Below are 20,684 nucleotides of genomic sequence, written 5' to 3'. Positions count from 1 at the left end.
GGTCCCCTCTAGACCATCCTGGACCCCCAAGGGTCCAAAGATGAGGCAGTGCACTCCTCCTTCGTCTCCTAGAACTAACTTGCCTGACATCAGGAAAGATGTCAAAATAACCAGTTGGTAACTCTGCGCCAAGCCCCTCACATGGGTGATGGCATTTAAACGTCAAAGCAACCCAACGAGGTGATATTGTAATCTCTGTTTTATTAGTAATGAGAAGGTCTCAGCGAGTTCGGCAGACCACACCCACGTTCAGACCCCTGGCAAGCATCCGGGCCAGAGGCAAAACCAAGTCTCCTGATTTTGAAACTATCGTGGCAAAGATGAGAAACTGCCTCCAGGGGAGCAACCCAACAAAATAATTATAGCAAAGCAGGGCATGTGCCACCAGAGAAGGGGGAGAGGGCACAGAGGGGCCCTCCGGAATCATGGAACACAAATTGGGTTTTGAGGGATGAATAGGAGTTTCCCAAGGGGACAAGCGGGAGAAGAGCATTTAGGCGGAGGGAACATGTACAAAGGCACAGAGGTGATAAGCTGCCTGATGCTGCCAAAGACCATTGGCTGGATGCCGGACAGTCATGTGGGGAAGGGAGGAGGTCAGGACTCAGCCAAGCTAAGCCCCCTGCAGCTTATCCTGCAGATGAGGGAATAAAGAGCAGAGAAAAAGCAGGACCACCCCTGGCATTTGTGGGTCCCAAGGCAAAATGAAAGTCCAGGTACCAAATGTCTAGACATTTACAGGTTAGTAATTTGGCTTGAAAACTACTTTCTGAAAACCTGTTCTAGGGAGTTCCCGTTGTGGCTCAGCAGGTTAAGAACCTGACATAGTCTCCATGAGGATGCAGTTTGGATCTCCGGCCTCAATCAGGGGGTTAAGGATCCAGCATTGCCATGAGCTGTGGTGTAGATCACAGACACGGCTCAGATCTGGCATTGCTGTGGCTGTGGTGTAGGCCAGTGGGTACAGCTCCAATTCGACCCCTAGCCTGGGAACTTCTGTATGCTGCAGGTGCAGCCCTAAGAAGAATTTTAAAAAAACGAAAACTCGTTCTAGCCATCTTCCTTGACAACACACCTTTGCAGCACTCTGGAAGGTCATTTATATCCGTGTGTTCTCTGGGTTTTGAGCCAGAATGTGAGAGTGGGAGTTGAGCCGCGTCCTGAGCCCCTGTCCCGGGCCTGAAGGGGGATTTGTGACATTCAGGGTCCTGGATTGCTCCAAATGAGCTCCTCTCGACCCAGGAAGTCAGCCTCTTAAAGGACAGGTCCCCATATGGCCACATTTGAACAGGGTCTCCAGGTGACAGTTGTGACTAAAAAGATGGAGCAGCCTCTGCTGAAGAGAGTGAGCATCTGGGGGTGGCGTGGGGAGGGTGGGGGGAACAGGATCTGATTTGTTCTAGAAAGCTGTCTCCAGAGCGATCCAGAGTAGGCCAGACAGGAGAGGGGGCAGGACCAGGGTCCAGGTGGAGAGGTCGAGGCCAATGGCAGGTTGCTGGCAGGGGCAGTTTGAGATTCAGGACCTGGACTGGACGCGGCCGGGTGCTGCTGAGGTGAGTAAGGATCCAGAGTGGATTCTTGGGGATCATAAAATCGAATGAGGCTGCAGGAGGTCTGGGCGCTGGGCAGACTTCCTCAGGCAAGAGCCTGCTCCCCTCTGCCTGACCCCAGCCTCCCTGGGGCCCCCTCAGTGTCATGCTGAGGGTCGCCTCAGACCTATGAGGGGGGAAAAGAATGAAAAGCTGGAGTTCCTATCATGGCTCAGCGTTTAGCGAACCTGACTAGCATCCATGAGGATGTGGGTTCGATCCCTGGCCTTGCTCAGTGGGTTAAGGATCTGGCGTGGCCGTGAGCAGACACCTAGCCTGGGAACCTCCATGTGCCGCAAGTGCGGCCCTAAAAAGACAAAAAGACCAAAAAAAGAAAGAAAGAAAAGTAAAAAGAATGAAAAGCTGGTCCCTCTCCCCTCCCCCACCCAGTCCCCAGGAGCTCCCAGCCACTCTGCAGAGGAGGCTGGAAGGAGCTGAGTGGAGCCAGCAGGCAGGGTAGGCTTGTTCCAGGCCCGGGTTCAGGGCAGAGGGGAGCTTTCCCACGGCAGTAGGACTCAGCCTCCCTTCAGAGAGCAGTGGATCCCCCCACAGTCCACGCCTGGCCACCCCGCTCTGGAAATCATCCTGGGAATGAAAATAACAGCCCCCCCAAACAACAGCAGCAACTCTTAACATTGATGATGGAGAGGGTTTTTGTTTGTTTGTTTGTTTGTTTGTCTTTTTAGGACCACACCTGAGGCATATGGAGGCTCCCAGGCTAGGGGTCGAATCGGAGCTGCAGCTGCCGGCTTACACCACAGCCACAGCAATGAGGGATCCGAGCCTTGTCTGTGACCTACACCACAGCTCACGGCCACGCCAGATCCTTAACCCACTGAGCAGCGCCAGATTCCAAGCTGCATCTATGACCTACAACTCATGGCAATGCCAGATCCTTAACCCACTGATTGAGGCTGGGGATTGAACCCACATTCTCATGGATACTAGTCCAGTTCATTACTGCTGAGCCACCATGGGAACTCCCTGATGGAGCATTTCAGGCATGCCAGACACGGAGCCACCCAGCAAGGAGGTGGCAGAGGCGACAGAGGTGCCCAGCAGAGGGGATCAGGACTCGGCCCCTGCCCTCAGAGTGCTCACAGTCTACTGGGGGCCGAGACCGCTCCCAGAGGCATCTCTGGCTGCATCTAGAAGGCTCTAGAAGGCCCGTGCCGCTCTAGAAGGCTATGCTGCCAAGCGCCAGCTTCTCAGACATATGGGACTAGACTGTATTTATCAGCAGCAGGAAGAGGGAGAGCTCAGAGGAGCTGCTGGGGAAGGCGTGACTCGAGCTGAATGCTGAAACAGCAGTCATGTTTAAACAAGTCAGAAGTGGAGAGGACCTCCTGAGTCGCGGGTTACAGGCTGGGCGAGGGGTGGGGGAGGGGACGCACCAGGAACAAGGAAGAGGCCAATGGGCTGGAGCCAAGTGCAGAGGCACAAAGATGCTGTCGGCCCGGGCCTGGCACGCACCTCCATGCTTCTGCATCCAGACATAGATAATGCGACATGGAGGCGTCCACTGTCGTCAGGCCTGCCGAGCCTCCCATTGTTGGGGATGGGGAGATTAGGGCCCTCTGATCTCCCCAAAATCCTGGGAGAGAAGTTCGCATGCCCCACCCCCACCCCATGCCCAAAGCCCCATAACCTCGTGAGAGATCAACAGTGTAGCTCCAGCCATTAGCTTCACCCAGCTGTGCCCCGCCTGCGCCTGGCAGAGGTCAATACCCCGGCTTCAAACCTTGCTCCTCCATCTGCTCTGTGACTTTAGGCAAGTTTCTTAACCTCTCTGAGCTCAATTTCCTTATCCATAACGTGGGCATAAAGACACCAGCATGTCTCAAAGTGTATTGGTTTCTAAATCTTAGTTCTTTCAAACCCTGAACAGGTCGGGTGTGGCCACAGACAGGTCTCATTCTCACCACTCCTCTTCCTCCAACAGAGGAGCTTGGCTGAGACTCTCCTGTGACATAGACGTGGTTGCTGGTAGCTTTTACTTTTTACATTCACATTTACGAGGCACTGAGAGTCATTCTTTTGTATAAGATATGAGATTTAGGTTAAGATATTTTTAAACTTTTTTTTGGCTGTGCCTGTAGTATGCGAAAGTTCCCAGGCCATGGATCGAAGCCATGTCACAGCAGCAACCCATGCCACAGCAGTAGCAATACCAGGTCCTTAACCTGTTGGGCCACCAGGGAACTCCAAGATTAGGGTTTTTTTTTTTTTAAAAGAATACCCAGTGGTTCTAATATCATTTAAAAAATCCTTTATCCATTAAATAGAATACAGTCTTGATATCTCCCATTTTGCTAGCCTTACTACCTGATCCTTTGTGCTACTCATTCATCAATTTAATAATTACTGTGGGACAAACACCAAAAAAAAAAGAAAAGAAAAGAAAAGAAAAAGAAATATTGGCGTTCCCGTTGTGGCTTAGAAGTTAACAAACCCAACTAGCATCCATGAGGACACAGGTTCGATCCCTGGCCTCACTCAGTGGGTTAAGGATCTGGCATTGCCATGAGCTGTGGTGTAGGTCACAGACTCAGCTCGGATCTGGCGTTGCTGTGGCTGTGGTGTCGGCTGGCGGCTGTAACTCCGATTGGACCTTTAGCTTGGGAACCTCCATATGCCGTGGGTGTGGCCCTAAAAAAACAAAAGACAAAAGAAAAAGAAAGAAAAAAGAAAAAGAAATCTTGACCCTTACCTCACCCCATACTCAAAAAAGAATCAGGAGTTCCCGTCGTGGCGCAGTGGTTAACGAATCCGACTAGGAACCATGAGGTTTCGGGTTCGATCCCTGGCCTTGCTCAGTGGGTTAACAATCCGGCGTTGCTGTGGTGTAGGTTGCAGACGCGGCTCGGATCCCGCGTTGCTGTGGCTCTGGCGTAGGCCGGTGGCTACAGCTCCGATTCGACCCCTAGCCTGGGAACCTCCATATGCCGTGGGAGCGGCCCAAGAAATATCAAAAAGACAAAAAAAAAAAAAAAAGAATCAACTCAGAAAGGACCATAACTCATAGACCAAATCTCTAACATAAACCTTTTCGAAAACAAAGGAAGAAGCCTTTGGGATTGGGATTAGGCAAAGCGTTCTTAGATATAACAATAAAGTACAATCTGTAAGAGGAAAAGTTGATAAATTTTAATTCATCAAAATCTAGGAGTTCCTATTGTGGTGCAGTGGAAACCAATCCAACTAGGAACCATGAGGTTGAGGGTTTGATCCCTGGCCTCGATCAGTGGGTTAAGGATCCAGTGTTGCCGTGAGCTGTGCTGTGGGTCGCAGACACAGCTTGGATCCCGCGTTGTTGTGGCTGTGGTGTAGGCTGGCGGCTACAGCTCCAATTCAACCCCTAGCCTGGGAACCTCTCCGTGTGCCGAGAATGCAGCCGTAAAAAGGCAAAAAAAAAAAAAAAAAAAACAACAGTTTTTTTTTTTTTTAAAGTGACTGTTAGGAATGAAAAGACAAGCTGCAGATTCTGAGAGAATATTTGCCAATCACATTATCTGACAAAGGGCTTGTATCCAGAATATATAAAGAATTAGCAAAATTCAATAATTTCAAAACAGTCCAATTTAAAAATAGGCAGATGGACGTTCCCCTGTGGCTCACGACGTAACCACACGGCATGGCTTCTGCAGTGGCTGTGGCTGGATCCCGGGCTCGGGAGTTTCCATGTGCTGCAGGTGCCGCAGCTTGTTTAAAAATAAAGAAATAAATAAAATAAACATAGGCAGAAAACGTGTATAGACATTTCACCAGAGATATAGAGATGAGAAAGAAATGCAGGAAAAAATACTCAATATTTCATGTCCCCCATCAGGAACTTGAAAATCAAAAGCGTAATGCAGGGCCACTCCACACCCACGGGGATGGCTAAAATAAAAAGTACCGACACGATCAAGTGCTGACGAGGATACAGAGCACCTGGAACTCTCGTACATTGCAGATAAGATTGCACAATGGCACAGTCTCTCTGGAAAACAGGCTGGCAGGCTCTTAAGTTAATCAGACTTTTGCCATATGATGCAGCTGTACTATTCCGGGCCATTTATTCCAGAGAAATGAAAACTTAGGTCCATACGAAGACATCCGTGTTCATAGACCCAGAGGCATGGATGTTCACAGCAGCCTGATTTGTAAAAGCCCTGACGTGGAAACAACCCAAATATCCTTCCGTGGGTGAACAGAGAAGCTGAGACATCCAGACTGTGGACTATTCTTCAGCAACAAAAAGGAACAAACGATTGGTACCTGCATCACCTTGGATGGATCTCAAGCCATTATGCTGAATGAAAAAGGTCAATCTCAAAATAGCACATACTGCATGAGTCCATTTTCTAAAAGACAAATGGTGGGGAACAGATCTGTGGCTGCCAAGGGTCAGGAGCCAGGGGAGGACCACAAAAGGACACCAAGAGGGAATTTGGGGGGGGTTGGTAGAACGGTTTTGCATCCTGCTTGTGGTGGTGGTTACACATGATAAAAAGTTATAGACATGATAAAATTCATAGAAGAGTACTCTTAAAAAAAAGATATCAGGAGTTCCCCTCATGGCTCAGCAGTAATGAACTCGACTCACATCCATGAGGATGCAGGTTCAATCCCTGGCCTCGCTCAGTGGGTTAAAGATCCAGCATTGCTGTGAGCTGTGGTGTAGATCAGATCCTGAGTTGCTGTGGCTGTGGTGTAGGCCTGCAGCTGCAGCTCCGATTCGACCACTAGCCTAGGAACATCCACAGGCCACGCATGTGGTCCTAAAAAGACAAAAAAAAAAAGAAAAAAAAAAAAAGTCAATAAAAATGCAATTTCAAAAAAAACAAAAACAAAAACCATGTAAGGCCTGGAGTTCTCAGATAGCGTCTTCCTGAAGCTCACACAGGCCACAGCTCTCCCCTCGAGCTCCTCTGAAGGGCTTAGAAAAGGGCAGCACCTCCCCTGTGGAATGCAGCCTGGGAAGTAGAGGGCTGGCTGAACGGCAGCTCCACCAGCCACCTGAGCAGCACCTTTGTGCAGTGAACAACCTACGCCAACGTCCATGTGGGCCCTAGAACCCCCGTGTTTTCTTCTCAGCCTCTGTTCTCCCTCCCAAGGATGGGGCTTTAACAAGCAGCCCCCAGGGAGCGGGGTGAGGGTGGGGGGCGACGGGTGGGCTGTGCATTTGCCTTGACCGGCCCGGCTGAGGCCTCTCGCTAATGGCTGTGAATGCACTTAATGCTGAGGCTGCAGAGCAGTGCTTTCAGGGCCTGGTGCTTAATGGCTTACCTGCCAGGGAAAAAGAAGGATGGCCAGTTAGCCAGGCACACAGCCAGGCCCAGACAGATAAGAGGCAGTGGGGCAACTCATCCGGGTCCGGAAACCTCCCTCAGACCGGGGAGGTTGTGAGCAGGTGCGGGAAGGACCTGCCTGGAGAGACCAGCTTTGCCTGAGCTTGGGCTGGGCTGGGCCTGACTCACTGCTCACCTTCTTTGCTCATCGACAGTGGAGGTGTCACCCCTCGGGGAAGAGGGCTTTGAGTGGGTCCAGCCACATCGTCTCCGCCCCAGGGAGCTCCCGCTAATGACCACGGTCCCAGCAAGTACCTTCTGGGCACCTGCTGGGTACATGGTCTTGTGCTCAGGGGCACCAAGTGGCAATAATGGAGCTCCTGCTGTGGTGCAACGGGATCAGCAGCCTCTGGGGAGCGCTGGGACTCAGGTTTGAGCCCCGGCCCGGCGTGGTGGGTTGAGGATCTGGTGTTGCTGAAGCTGCGGCTTAGGTTGCAACTTTGGCTCAGATCCGATCCCTAGCCCCAGAACTCCATATTCCACGGGGGGTGAAGGGAGGCAAAAAAGGAAAAACAAACAACAATAACCAAAAAAACAAAGGGATGATAACGACAAAGCGCCCCCCCCCCCGCCCCGCCCCCAGCAATATGAACAGCAAGTAGTTTCCAGAATGCACGTGAGGGATGGGCCTTAACCCTCCTGAAAACCCCCGGAGACTGGTCTGGTCTGTTGCTGCTTTCATTCCACGCTGAGCAAGTTGAGGGTCAGGGAAGTGAGGCCAGCTTGCCCAAGGCCACCCAGCCTGAGGCTCTGGCCCCAAGCCTGTCTGTGAAATGGGAGCTTGACCTGCTCGACCTGCTGAACGGCGGCCCCTTCAATCCCATAACTTAACTTTTCTGAGCCACAAGTGTCGATGGAGGTGAAAGGGCACTTTGCACTCTCATACATAAAGGAGACCCCAACGCTTCCGACAGGTGATTCTTCAAGATCTGTTCAGGCCCCACCTCCTCCAGGGAGTCTTCTTTGACGCCCTCCAGACAGAGTCAGGATACCTCTGAGAAAGAGGATTTCTCTCTTTGCCTTGGGAACCAAGAGCAAGCTGATTTTGCCTCCTCTGAGGGTGCAGCGCAAGAATAATATCTGGGACCCCAGCAGCCAGTGCTGCCACCCTAACTGGACAAGGTGACACCATGAGGAGGACAGAGGAAAAAAGAACTGTGGAGAAGCCAAGTCAGAGCCTCAACATGAACCTCTAGATCAACCCATACCTGAAACCCACAGCCACATCTGTACTGTTCTATTATATGAGCCCATAATTTCTATTTTGATTGGATTTTCTGCCTTTTGTAGATGAGAGGGTCTGTACAGATACAAGAATTCACCACGTGCGGGCAACAGCTATTTCTGAGGGCAAATAATGATGGAACTTTCACTCTTCAATGTGTATATTTCACATCATTTGCAGTTTTTTTTTTTTTTTTTTTCACTTTTTAGGGCCACACCCGCGGCATATGGAGGGTCCCAGGCTAGGAGTCCAATCGGAGCTACAGCTGCCAGCCTACACCACAGACACAGCAACGGCAGATCCAAGCCACATATGCGACCTGCACCACGGCTCATGGCAATGCTGGATCCTTCACCCACGGATCGAGGCCAGGGATCAAACCCACAACCTTGTGGTTCCTAGTCAGATTCCTTTCCCTCATTTGCAGTTTTGCAATGAATATGCAGCAAAATCAACGCTGCTGTTTCTCCCTTGAGCAAACAAGTTGGCCATGAGCTTGTGGCTTGAAGAATCAGTGGGTGGCAACGTCAGTAATAAAAGAGGAGTGAATGGGGGGGGGATGGTAGTTTTAACTTGGTGCCCAAGAGGCTTCCGTTGGGCCCCCACATGGGGACTTACAGGGTTTGGCGCTTAGGAGGAAGAAACTGAGGCAAAGGAGAGCCAAGGTGGTGGGGGAGGCTGCAAAGGTGACACATCAGAGCTCACGGCCAAGGCCTTCCTCACCAGCAAAGGAGATGACGCTTCTCCTCCCAGGATACCCCCTTTGGGGGCTGTTCCAGTGCCTCAAGCACCCCTGTTGTTGGAACCGATGAGTGAGGCCAGCTGTGAGTGGCAGAACACATCAGGCAGAAGTACATTTCATAGAGGTGGCCTTCCAGCCACCTTCCATTAGCACAGGTGGCAGGGACCCCTCAGATCCAGCTGACAAGTTGATTCCTCGAGCCTGAGCTGATGCTCTGAGGATGGTGTAAATTACAGCGGCAACATGCTTCCATCTGATGCTTTTCGCTGCTTAGAGTGACATCCCACCCGCAATGTGCTTTGCCCACCAAGGATCTTGAGATGGAGGCCAGGCAGCCTTTGGCCTCAGCCTCACAGAGAAGGAAGTTTAGGCACAGAGAGGCCAAGCAACTTGCTCACAATCACACAGTGAGGCAGAGTTTGCTGAAGTTTGAACCCAGTTCTGCTGCCTCCTGACCTGGTCCCCTTTCTATTGTCCCCTGCTGGTCCTTACCGTAGGGGTTGGGGCAGGGAATTGTTTTAGATGGAGTTCAGCCAATGAGGCCTTGAGGAGACCCCCCCCACAGGACTGGGGAGATGGGTGGTGAGGAGGCTCCGTGAAGGAATGAGTGGAGGGACCCCAAGCAAGGGACTGGGCTTGGGCCCAATCCCCACATCTGCCCTGGGCCCACCAAATGTCCTTGCCTGTGATTCAAGTGCTTTATACTGGTCATCACCTGGAATCCTCAAACATCCTATTATGAGCCCATTTTACAGGCAAGGAAATGAAGGTTCAGAAAAGTTAGGTAATTTCCCCAAGGTCACACAGCTAGGGAGGAATGGAGTTCTCTGGCCCAGTGGAGACCAGAGCCTGTGCAAAGGCCCTGAGGTGGACCTTAGGCCCAGGGTGCATTAAAAGTGTTATAATGAGGCCAGCAGGCCAGGGCCAGAAGGGAAGAAGAAGAGATACTTCTTGGTCCCATCCGGGTCCCACTCTCTCAAGCAAAAGGCTCCAGCCTTCGCAGGATGTGGCTTCCTGCTCAGTGAAGCAAAGCTCCATCCATCCTGGCCTCGGGTTCCTGTTTGGAGGAGAGAGGGCCACAGAGAGGCCTCTGGTGTCAGGAGAAGCAGCAGCTTCAGGGGCGAATTGCAATTTTTTTTTTTAAGACATGGAAAGTGAGAGAGGTCGGTGATGGTGGAGGGGGAACGCCAGCACAGGGACCTAGCGATGAGGGCCGGCCTTGTCTCCTGTCTGCTCCACACCCCCCCCCCACGCCCCATCTCCCAGGGTAACGCGGGCTGGGGTGCCACTGGGGCCGAAGGAACCTCGGGCAGGGCTGAATTGGAGGCGGTCGAAACCAGCTCTTAGGCTCCTGCTGGGCACAGGACAGCTGGGCCACCTTGCGCCTGACGCCAGGCGGCGGGGCCCCGCACATCCCCGAGCGCCCTCTCCGCGGGCAGGGGGCGCATCCGCCGGGAGCCTGCGGGCACGCGCGCGCGCGGGCACACACCCTCCCCCAGCACACGCGCTCACGGAGCCGGCGGAGGAGCCGAAAGGAAGCAAGAAGTGAAAGTGAGCAACCTCTAGTGAAAGAAAAAGACATGCACAGACAGCTCGGGAATTTATGCCGGTGGCGGAGGCCTGGGCGCGCGCACGCGGCGCGTCCCCGGCAGCCGGGCTCGGGCTTGGCGGCCCTGGCAGAGGCATCGCCACCCGGGGCCGGGCCGTCCTACGGCTGGCGAGGCTCTGCAGCGACCCGGGCTTCCTCCTCCACCCCACCGCCTGCACGGACTGCCCTTCCGGGCGGCTCCCAGGAGCGCCAAGACCTGCAGTGGTCGTGGCGCAGGTGGCCTTGGCAAGAGCCGGTCTCCCGGAGAGGGACCCTCCCAAGTGACCGTCCAGGGGCACCAAGGGCCATTTGGCTGATGAGAACCGCTCCCAGGCAGCGGCCTTGGGGCCTCGGGAGCCCCCTCCCCCATCCTTCCCTTCCAGAACCCGCTTTTCCAGCTCGGCAGCAGCGTCAGGTTTCTGGCGTGTGGATTGTTTTCCACCCCTGGGGCTTGGGTGGGAAGAGCGAAGACAGGAAAGCGGTTGCCCACGTCGTGTGTTCTGCCGTTCCCGCACCGCCTCCTCCAGAGGCGCCCCGGGGACCCTCCTAGCTGAAACAAACACAGAAACCGGGCCGTCTTAACAAAAAAGGCGCAGATGCTGGGGCGCTTAGCAAGCCGGGCCTTTTGGACAAACATGAGGGAGAGGCCATGAACAGTACTGCTATTTGCTGGAGCTCTTGGTGAGCAGTAAATAGCAAGCAAGTCTCAAGACCCAGAGAAGGGCGTGGCTTCGTCCCAGTGCCGAGCAAACTGGTGGCAGAGTTGGAAGACCCATCTGCCGGATGAGGTCCCGGTGGGGGGGGGGGGTGTCCGGCAGAGTATCCCTCACTGAGCTGGGATGCAGAAAGAAAACACCCGTCCCAGGCCTCTCAGAGGAGCCAGAGAAATAAACAAGCAAAATACGGTGTGCTTAGAGCTGGGAAGAGGCGGGAGCCCGGGAGACATGCCAGGGGAGGCCAGAGAAGGTGCTCCCTGCAAAGGCAGGGCTGTGGGAGGACAGGGCAGGCGCAGTTGGCTGCGGACCCCAGGATCCCCACGTTCCCAGGCTCCGCAGACACCCAGGTTGCAGAGAGTCTGCGACACCACCAAAGTGGAGGTGAGGGTCCCACAGAAACATGAGACCGCTTTGCACTCTCCAAGGATGGAGAGACAGAGGTGGAGCGAGCAGCCCAAGGTCACCCTGCTGGCTAGACTTTGGGCTGGGCCCCAACAGCGCAGAGAAGGTGCTAAATAAATGGCTCGGGGAAGACTGGATCCCAGGAGCCACGCCCCTCCCTCCCTCTTTCCCTTCCTGAAAATCTTTGTTGAGTAGGTGATATTTATTTATTTATTTATCTATCTATCTATTTTAGGGCTGCACCCATGGCGGATGGAAGTTCCCAGGCTAGGGGTCGAATCCCAGGCTAGGGGTTGAATCAGCGCTGCAGCTGCTGGCCGACACCACAGCCACAGCAACATGGGATCTGAGCCACGTCTGTGACCTACACCACAGCTCATGGCAACGCCGGATCCCCCACCCACTGAGCGAGGCTAGGGATCAAACCCACTTCCTCATGGATACTAGTCAGATTTGTACCTGCTGCGCCATGGCAGGAATTCTGAGTACGTGATTATCAAGACACAAAAGTGTTAAGATAATTTTAGCTGTTGGTCAGGGGTGTAATAGAGAGTGACTCTGTGTGTGTGTGCACACGTGTGTACTGAGGAGAGGGCCTCTGAGCTGAAGGATGAGCAGGGGCCGGGGGAAGGTGATTTAAGGACCAAATACACGGGGCAGAGGGAATGGAAGTACACCAGGCAGAGGGAATGGCACATGCAAAGGCCCTGAGGCAGAAACATGCCTGGTGTGTTGGAAGAGCAGAAAGACAGCTACGTGGCTGGAGCAGAGGGGGCAGGGGGGTGCAGGCCACCGAGAGGAGTTGGGGTGTGATTTCAAGGACATACCTCACATGTGACGGGCGTGGAGCTGCTGGAAAGGCTGTGGTGGGAGAACCCACCCCCTGACCGCAGTGGGCCGGGGAGACCGATCCAGAAGGAGCACATCTGCTCCTCACTGCCCTGGCTCCTTCCGCTGCAGCATCTTTCTGGGAGCCCATGGCCCGGGAGGGAGGGCGCTGCTTTGGCTTACCTTCGCCTTGGTGGTGACGCCTAAACCGTGCGTCCTCTGGGTCACGCTGGTCTGCTGCCACCCGAGGAACGTCTCGCCATCGTCACCATCGGAAGCATCGTAGTGCATCTGTCCCGCACAGGTCCCGGGCCAAGCCTGTGATGTGTGGCTGTGCGCTCGGTCCCCACTGAAGATGCGGCAAAGAGGCCACGGCATCCAGCCAAGGTTGATGCTTAATGTGCCCTGAGTCCGCTTCAAGGCCCAGGGAACGTCAGAGCTGAAGCCCAGCTAGAGCCAGAGTCTTTGCTGGGAGTGGGAGAGGTGGGGGCTGGCACTGGATGCCGAGAAAAGCAAAAAGCAGAAGGTAGGCTGCAGGTCACAGAGAGAGAGCAAACGTGAGTGAAAGATGTTGACACTCCTCCAGCTTTGAGCAAGAAGTAGCATGCACAGTTGATGCAGGTGTGCACGCGTGCGTGCCTGTGCACACGCCTAAACACATACCTGCACGCACTGGCATGTTAAACATGCATGGATCCAAGTACATGCACATGTATTCACCACACACACACACACACACACACACACAGCCCCGAGGGCTTTGTGCACACACACACACACATGCTTGCGCACATGGACGCGAATGCACTGTACTCACACGTGAGTACACCTCAGCGCATGTGCACGTGGACACAAACGCAATCCGTGCTCACAGAACCTCATAATAGACCATCTGCACACTTCTTTTCTTAGCAGTTATTGTGGTTCATTCATTCATGCAACAAACATATGTTGAGCCATTTTCAGTGCCTGGCCAGGGGGTGGGCGCGACACACCCAGACGAGAGGACGCGCAGTCCCAGCCTGACATTCTAGGCTGAGAGAAGACAGACAGGAAGCTGTGGGCTAATAAAATCTTGAAGGACGGTGGTCAGTGGGGCCCTGGAGGAGAAGCACAGGGAGCTGGGGGGCTGGGGGACGGGACTGGAGAGCTGGTCTGTGGGGACTTCCTAGGGGAGCTGTTTCCCAGAGTGAGGGGACTGGGCTCTGGTCAAATGACGAGTCATGAGGGGGGTTGGCGGGAGGGAAGAGGCTAGGACAGGCTTGAAGAGCCTGGGGTTGGGGGGGGGGTCTGCTGACCCAGACAGGCCAGCTCCCACCCAAGAGTGACCACATACTGGCTCCCTCCTGCCTCTGGGAGCCCCCAAGGCTGCTGTCACCACTCCACGCCCCCACCCCCAGCACCCAGCACAAATGTGTGCTGGCCCCTCAAACAGGATCCTGGTCCGAGGTGCCCACCTCTCTCTCCCCTTCCCCTCCCCTCCTGTCCCTCCCCATCCCCAGCCCATCCCTCCCTCCTTCTCTCCCTCCCTCTCTCTCCTTTTCTCACCCACCCAGCCCTCAGTTTCCCTGTCTGGGCAATGGGTGGATACCAGCACCTTCCTCAGAGTGGAGGGGAGCCTGCCACGGAGGGGGCTTGGGCCCCTCCCCGTTTCTCTAAGCAAAGATCAGCCCTGGCAGGGGGCCCCAAACATCCCCAACCTCCCCTGCGCCCTGTCATGCCCCCACCTCCCCCACACACCTAACTTCCCTACAGCAACCCCCACACCTGCCACACCCGCCACACCCGCAATGCACATCTCCCATATACCCCCATCACACCCATCCTACCCCACGCCCCACACACAGACCACCTGCTACACACACACACACACACACACACACACACACAGCCACAGCCACTTTGGGCAGCCCAGACAGGCTCTCCCTCCCCGCACAGCCAACCTCCCCCTCAAGTCCTGGGCTCCGGGGCAGGGCAGTGACAGCAGCCCGCGGACCCCCCCTGACCCTGGCTGCAGGGCTCTGCTCATTGATCCAGAGATGCTCTTTCCTTTTCCTCAGGCGCTTCTCTGAAGGATGGAAAAATCGATGCCCACGGAAGAGCGGGAGCAGCGCTGGGGAGGAGACCAAGGGCAGCGGGGGAGTCAGGCGCCTGGGGTCCCGAGGCTGCGGCGCTGGCCGTTCCCCACCGTTCAGAACAAAGTCAGAGGCGGGTGTGGTCAGCACAGGCCTGGCCGTGTGGGTTTGTTTTCTCTTATTTTGTTCAGATTTCCGAAGCTCTCTAGGTTCGTGTAGAAAATCAAGATGAGTGAGTCCACCCTCGGAGGTATCCTCCCTGCTCACGTGCATAGTAAATCCTTCTGGCCTTTTTCCTCTGCACGCTGAATGTGCTTTTCATTTTTGCAAAAATAGGACGTGCTTGACTGCTTTTTTTTTCTTCTTTCCTTTTTTCACTCAACACTCTGCCACCAGCATCCTTCTGTGCCATTACCTGGTAACCCGATGGCTGCACCAGGAGTCGTCCCATTGCGTGGTGGACATGTGCACAGCACGGGGCTTGGGATCCACACCTTGGTCCCTCGGCCACGTCCCCTGGGGCAGGTGACCTCCACCTTCTGACGTTGCCATCCTCCTCTGTGTGGTGGGGCTTATAGCCTTGTGGTGCGAAATACATGAAGAAAGAGGCAGAAATTACTCCTTCCTTATGGAATATGTGGGAAGCCTTCCATCCCTGGGGGAATTATGATTCTTTATCTTTGTCCAGCTAAACCATCATTTACTTAGCTGACCCTTTATCATCGAACATGTAGGTTCTTTATTCAAACTCCCTTAAAGAAGGAGTTCCCATCGTGGCTTAGTAGTAACAAACCCAACTTGTATCCATGAGGATGCGGGTTCAAGCCCTGGCCTCGTTCGGTGGGTTCAGGATCCGATGTTGCCGTGAGCTGTGGTGTAGGTCGCAGACTTACCTTAGGTCTGGTGTTGCTGTGGCTGTGGTGTAGGCAGCGGTTATAGCTCAGATGAGACCCCTAGCCCGGGAACCTCCATATGCCGCAGGTGCAGCCCTAAAAAGACAAAAACAAACAAACAAACAAAAAAAACCAAAAACACACACAAACTAACTAAAAAAAAGGCTTTAGTGGATCTTCTTTCCTTCCCTCCTTCCTTCCTTCCTTTTTTTGGCACCTCTGAGTTCCTGGGCCAGGGATCCGATCAGAGCCACAGCTTCGACCTGTGCCACAGCAATGCCGGATCCCTAACCCACTGTGCCGGGCTGGAGATTGAACCTGTATCCCAGCGCTCCAGAGACGCCACCGATTCTGTTGCACCACGGCAGGAACAAATCCTCATTTATTGATTTTGACTAATTTCTAGGAGGGAAGTTACACATGTTAGGAAAGGTAGACTCGTTTTAGGACCAGCCTGTCTGCGTACAGTCTCACTGCCCTCCTGAAAACGTTCTGGTGGCACCGAGTGTCCCAGGACTGCTACGAGAAACGATCACCAACTTGGTGGCTGAAAATAACAGGAATTTATTCCTTCACGGTTCTGGAGGCCAGAAGTCCAAAATCAGGGTGTTGACAGGACCACACGCCCCCCAAAAGCTCTAGGGAAGAATCTGTCCTTGTCTCTTTCAGCTTCTGTCAGTTGCCTGCCTTCCTGGGCTTGTAGCCCCATCGCCCCAGTTTCTGCTTCTGCAGTTACACAGCCTTCTCCTCTGTCTGTCTCTTTCCCACGTGCCTCTTACAAGGACACTGTTCTAGGGAGTTCTCTTGTGGCACAGTGGGTTAAGGATCCGGTGTTGTCACTGCAGTGGCTTAGGTCACTGCTGAGGCACGGGTTCGATCCCTGGCCTGGGAACTTCCACTTGACATGGGCTCAGCCAAACAAACAAACAAACAAATAAAAAACCCCACAAGGACACTGTCCTAAAATCCAAGATGGTCTCTTCATCTCAGCATCCTTATTTTAATTATGTTGGAAAAGACCCTTTTTTTCCAAATAAAGTAACATTTGTGGTTTCCAAGTGTTAGGACATATTCATAGCTTTGGGGGGCTCCATTCAACCCACTGCATGCTCCCACCTAGGAAGAGGGTCATATAAGTTTCCTTTCCCCCCTCATCATATAGGATTTCCTCATCTTTTTGAAATGTTTGCCTAATTTGATAAGGAAAATTTTACTCTTATTTTAAAGGGCATTTGTTTCATTTCTTTTTTTTTTTTCTTTTTTTGTCTTTTTGCTGTTTCTTGGGCCGCTCCCGAGGCATATGGAGGTTCCCAGGCTAGGGGTTCAATCAGAGCTGTAGTCACCAGCCTACGCCAGAGCCACAGTAATGCGGGATCTGAGCCATGTCTGCAAACTACACCACAGCTCACGGCAACGCCGGATCGTTAACCCACTGAGCAAGGCCAGGGATCGAACCCGCTACCTCATGGTTCCTAGTCGGATTCATTAACCACTGCGCCACGACGGGAACTCCTCATTTGTTTTTCTTTCATTCTTTCTTTCTCTTTTTCAGCTTTACCCACAGCATGTGGAAGTTCCCTAGGCCAGGGACTGAATCTGAGCCATTGCTGCAACAAAGCAGGATCCTTAAACCACTGCAGCCAGGCCGGAAATGGAACCAGTGCTACCACAGAGATAAGCTGGATCATTAAGCCACTGTGCCACAACGGGAACTCCCTCATTTGTTTTTCTTATTTTTTAAACTAATTCTTGTCCTTTGCCCCGTTCCCTATTAGGTGTTAATTGTCTTCTGTGGGTGTGTGAGAGCTCTCTGTAGATTAAGGCTATTGAATCTTTATTATATCTTGTAAATATCTTCCTAATTGGTCACATCTTTTTGTTTTGTTTTGTTTTTCATAGTTCCTCAATGTACATAACTTTTAAACATTTTTGTAGTCAAAGCTTCGAGAGAATTTTACTATCAGTTGAATAATTAAACATGCTTTTCCCACTCCCATTATTTTCTTCTAGCACTTTTACAGTTTCGCTTTTATATTTAAGTTTTTGTTATCTCTGCAATTTATTTTAGTTATGGTGTATATTATAAGGCTAATTGCCTTCCCCCTTCTAATTATTGCACAGTTGTTTTAATACCATTTAGTAAAAAGTCCATATTTTCCCTATTGATTTTAAATAATACCGTTATAATATATTCAGTTTGGCTTCTGGTCCCAGTGACCTGGCAGATGAGCTAATGGTGACACTCCCCTCACTCCTTCTTCTGAGGAACATCAACCAAGTTCAGCAGCAACAACGAGAAGAATTTATCTTGAAAGACAGAATGGCAGATGCACAGGTCCTGGAAGCTGAGAGGGGAAAACCAGAGCCAGAAACTATTCCATAACTGAAGACCCCCCAAAAGCCAAGATCCTCAGTGGTGAGGTGCTGACAGCTCAGACTAGAAACCACAGGACGTGATGATCTACCATGAGGGAGCATTAGCACAGCCTGAAACTGAGTTCATAGCACAGTCTGAAAGAAACTGTAACACAAGTGTTCTATAAATTATTTAAAGAAAAAAAGGAGTTCCCATAATGGCACAGCAGAAACGAATCCGACCAGGAACCATAAGGTTGTGGGTTCGATCCCTGGCCTTACTCCATGGGTTAAGGATTTGGTGTTGCTGTAAGCTGTGGTGTAGGTCACAGATGCAGCTCAGATCCTGTGTTGCTGTGGCTGTGGTGTAGGCCAGCAGCTGCATCTCCAATTAGACCCCTAGCCTGGGAACCTTCATATGCCACAGGAGTGCCCTAGAAAAGGCAAAAGACAAGACAGGAAAAGACACCATAAGAAAATTAAAAGACACCTTAAAAAAGAGGCATATTTGAAGGAAAAAAAAGCTCTAAGAATGAAAATTTTCAGTGGGTGAGTTAAATGGCAGATTAGATACAGCTGAAGAAATGCTCATGAACTTAAAGATAGAACCAAGGAAATTACGCAGAATGCATCCTACAAAGATAAAAAGATAGAAAGACCAAAAAAAGAAGCAAATAGGATAGAGTGAGGAAGTCTGGCATATATCTTAGAGAAGACCTAAAAGGAGAGAGATTATGAGGAAAACAGAAGAGAGATCACATTCCTCATGATACTTTCTGAGAATATAGTGATGAAAGACGCAACTCCTCAGGTTGAGAGGTGTATCAACCCCAAGAAGCATAAATAACTGTAGAGCTATACCTAGCTATAGATACTAAATATGTAATACTAAAGACAAAGAAAATGACTTAAAATGACCAGGAGGAAAAGCCATCCTTTTAGCACTTTGGAGTCTTCAAAAAACATTCTTAGTATTATTGTTAAAGGCACTTTAAAGGTGGAAAATTGAGGCCCAGAAAGTTTGGCTAATCTTTATTACTTCATATTATTTCAGCAATTTTTTTTTTTTTTTTTTTTTTTTTTTTTGCTTTTATTTTCAGGGCCGCACCCACGACACATGGAGGTTCCCAGGCTAGGGGTCATATTGAAGCCATAGCCTGCGGGCCTACACCACAGCCACAGCAATGCTAGATTTGAGCCACATCTGCGACCTACACCACAGCTCATGGCAATGCTGGATCCTTAGCCCACTGAGCAAGGCCAGGGATCAAACCCACAACCTCTTGGTTCCTTGTCAGATTCGTTTCTGCTGTGCCACAATGGGAATTCCACTTCAATAATTTTTGTTATATTGATGACCCCTGAAGAATCACACTCCCTTGTCAGTACCCTTTTGTGATGTGGCTTTATTGCTCCTCCCTTTAAAAGGACCATGTTGCCGCAAGGGAGAATCTATTTCCGCCCCCCTCGAGCCTGGTCTGGGCTTGAGACTTACTTTGATCAGTGGGATGCAGCCGAGATGATGTGGTAAGACTTCCAAAGCTAGACCTTAAGGAGCTTTGTAGCTTCTACTCTTGCTGTCTTAGATCACTTCTGCCATCTTGTCAAGAAGCCCAGTATAGACCTCTGGTGGAAGAGAATCAAGATGACCTACCTGATAGTCCTCACCAATTGCCAGGCTTTTTTCCCTGAACATTTTACTCCCGGCAAGTCCCGATGAGAGGAGCCACATGAGTGACCCTAGGCAAGATCAGAAGAGGAACTTCCGGAGTTCTCATAGTGGCTCAGTGGTTAACGAATCTGATCAGGAACCATGGGGTTGCGGGTTCAATCCCTGGCCTCGTCCAGTGGGTTGGGAATCTGGCATTGCCATGAGCTGTGGTGTAGGTCGCAGACGCAGCTCAGATCCCATGTTGCTGTGGCTCTGGTGTAGGCTGGTGGCTGCAGTTCCAATTGGACCCCTGGCCTGGGAGCTTCTATGTACCGCAGGTGAAGCCCAAAGAAAGAAAGAAAGAAAGAAAGAAAGGAAGGAAGGAAGGAAGGAAGGAAGGAGGAAAGAAAGAAAGAAAGAAAGAAAGAAAAGAAAAAAAAAGAAGAGGAACTTGCCAGCTGAGCCCAGCCCAAAGAGCAGAATGGTGAGCAGTAGCTAACTGTGTACAAAATTACACAATGATTAATGGCAGGGCCAGGATATGGAACCTAGGCAGCCCATACTCCAGGTCATACACTTTGACTATGATTCCACGCAGTCCACAAAGAAACAACAAAAATCATCAGAAACAATAAAATCCAATCTTCAAGATGACGAGAGGAATTCCCATTGTGGCTCAGGGGGTTAAGAACCCGACATCGTGTCTGTGAGGATGCGGGTTCGATTCCTGGTCTTGCTCAGTGGGTTAAGGATCTGGCATTGCCACAAGCAGCTGTGTAGGTCACAGATGCAGCTCAGATCTGGCCTGGCTAAATAAGAATTGGCTGTAAAAATCAATAATAATAAAGACAAATATAGACTCAAAACAAGACAGACACGAGATAGAACAAAAATACTAGGTAATCAGACATGGAAATTGGAAGGTATGATTGGACTTAAATCACTCTAAGACTCTGAACCATCTGGGCCAAGGTGGAGAATATGGATTTAGATTATGTTATATCAATTATGCACGATTAAATTTTAAAGAGAGGAGTTCCTGTTGGGGCACAACATAAATGAATCTGACTAGTATCCATGAGGAGGTAGGTTCGATCCCTGGCCTCGCTCAGTGGGTCGCAGATCAGGCATTGCTATGAACTATGGTGTAGGTTGCAGATGTGGCTCAGATTTGGCATTGCTGTGGCTGTGGTGTAGGCTGGCCGCTGCGGCTCGAATTCAACTGCCAGCCTGGGAACTTCCATATGCCACAGGTGTGGCTCTAAAAAGATAAAAGGCAGAAATGGA

At 51.6% G+C, this 20,684-nt stretch overlaps 1 pseudogene; it reads left to right on the top strand.

The window, feature by feature from the left end:
* Nucleotides 1–2,592: 2,592 nt before the first annotated feature.
* Nucleotides 2,593–11,277, top strand: LOC146407299 (uncharacterized; annotated as a pseudogene).
* Nucleotides 11,278–20,684: the final 9,407 nt, after the last annotated feature.

Source organism: Sus scrofa, chromosome 1, assembly GCF_054392235.1.
Source record: "Sus scrofa isolate SSC_HxYL_T2T_F1_AM1 chromosome 1, Sscrofa_HxYL_maternal_Yorkshire_Landrace_v2.0, whole genome shotgun sequence".
Classification (NCBI taxonomy): domain Eukaryota; kingdom Metazoa; phylum Chordata; class Mammalia; order Artiodactyla; family Suidae; genus Sus; species Sus scrofa.
This window is presented reverse-complemented; position numbering and strand designations above follow the sequence as displayed.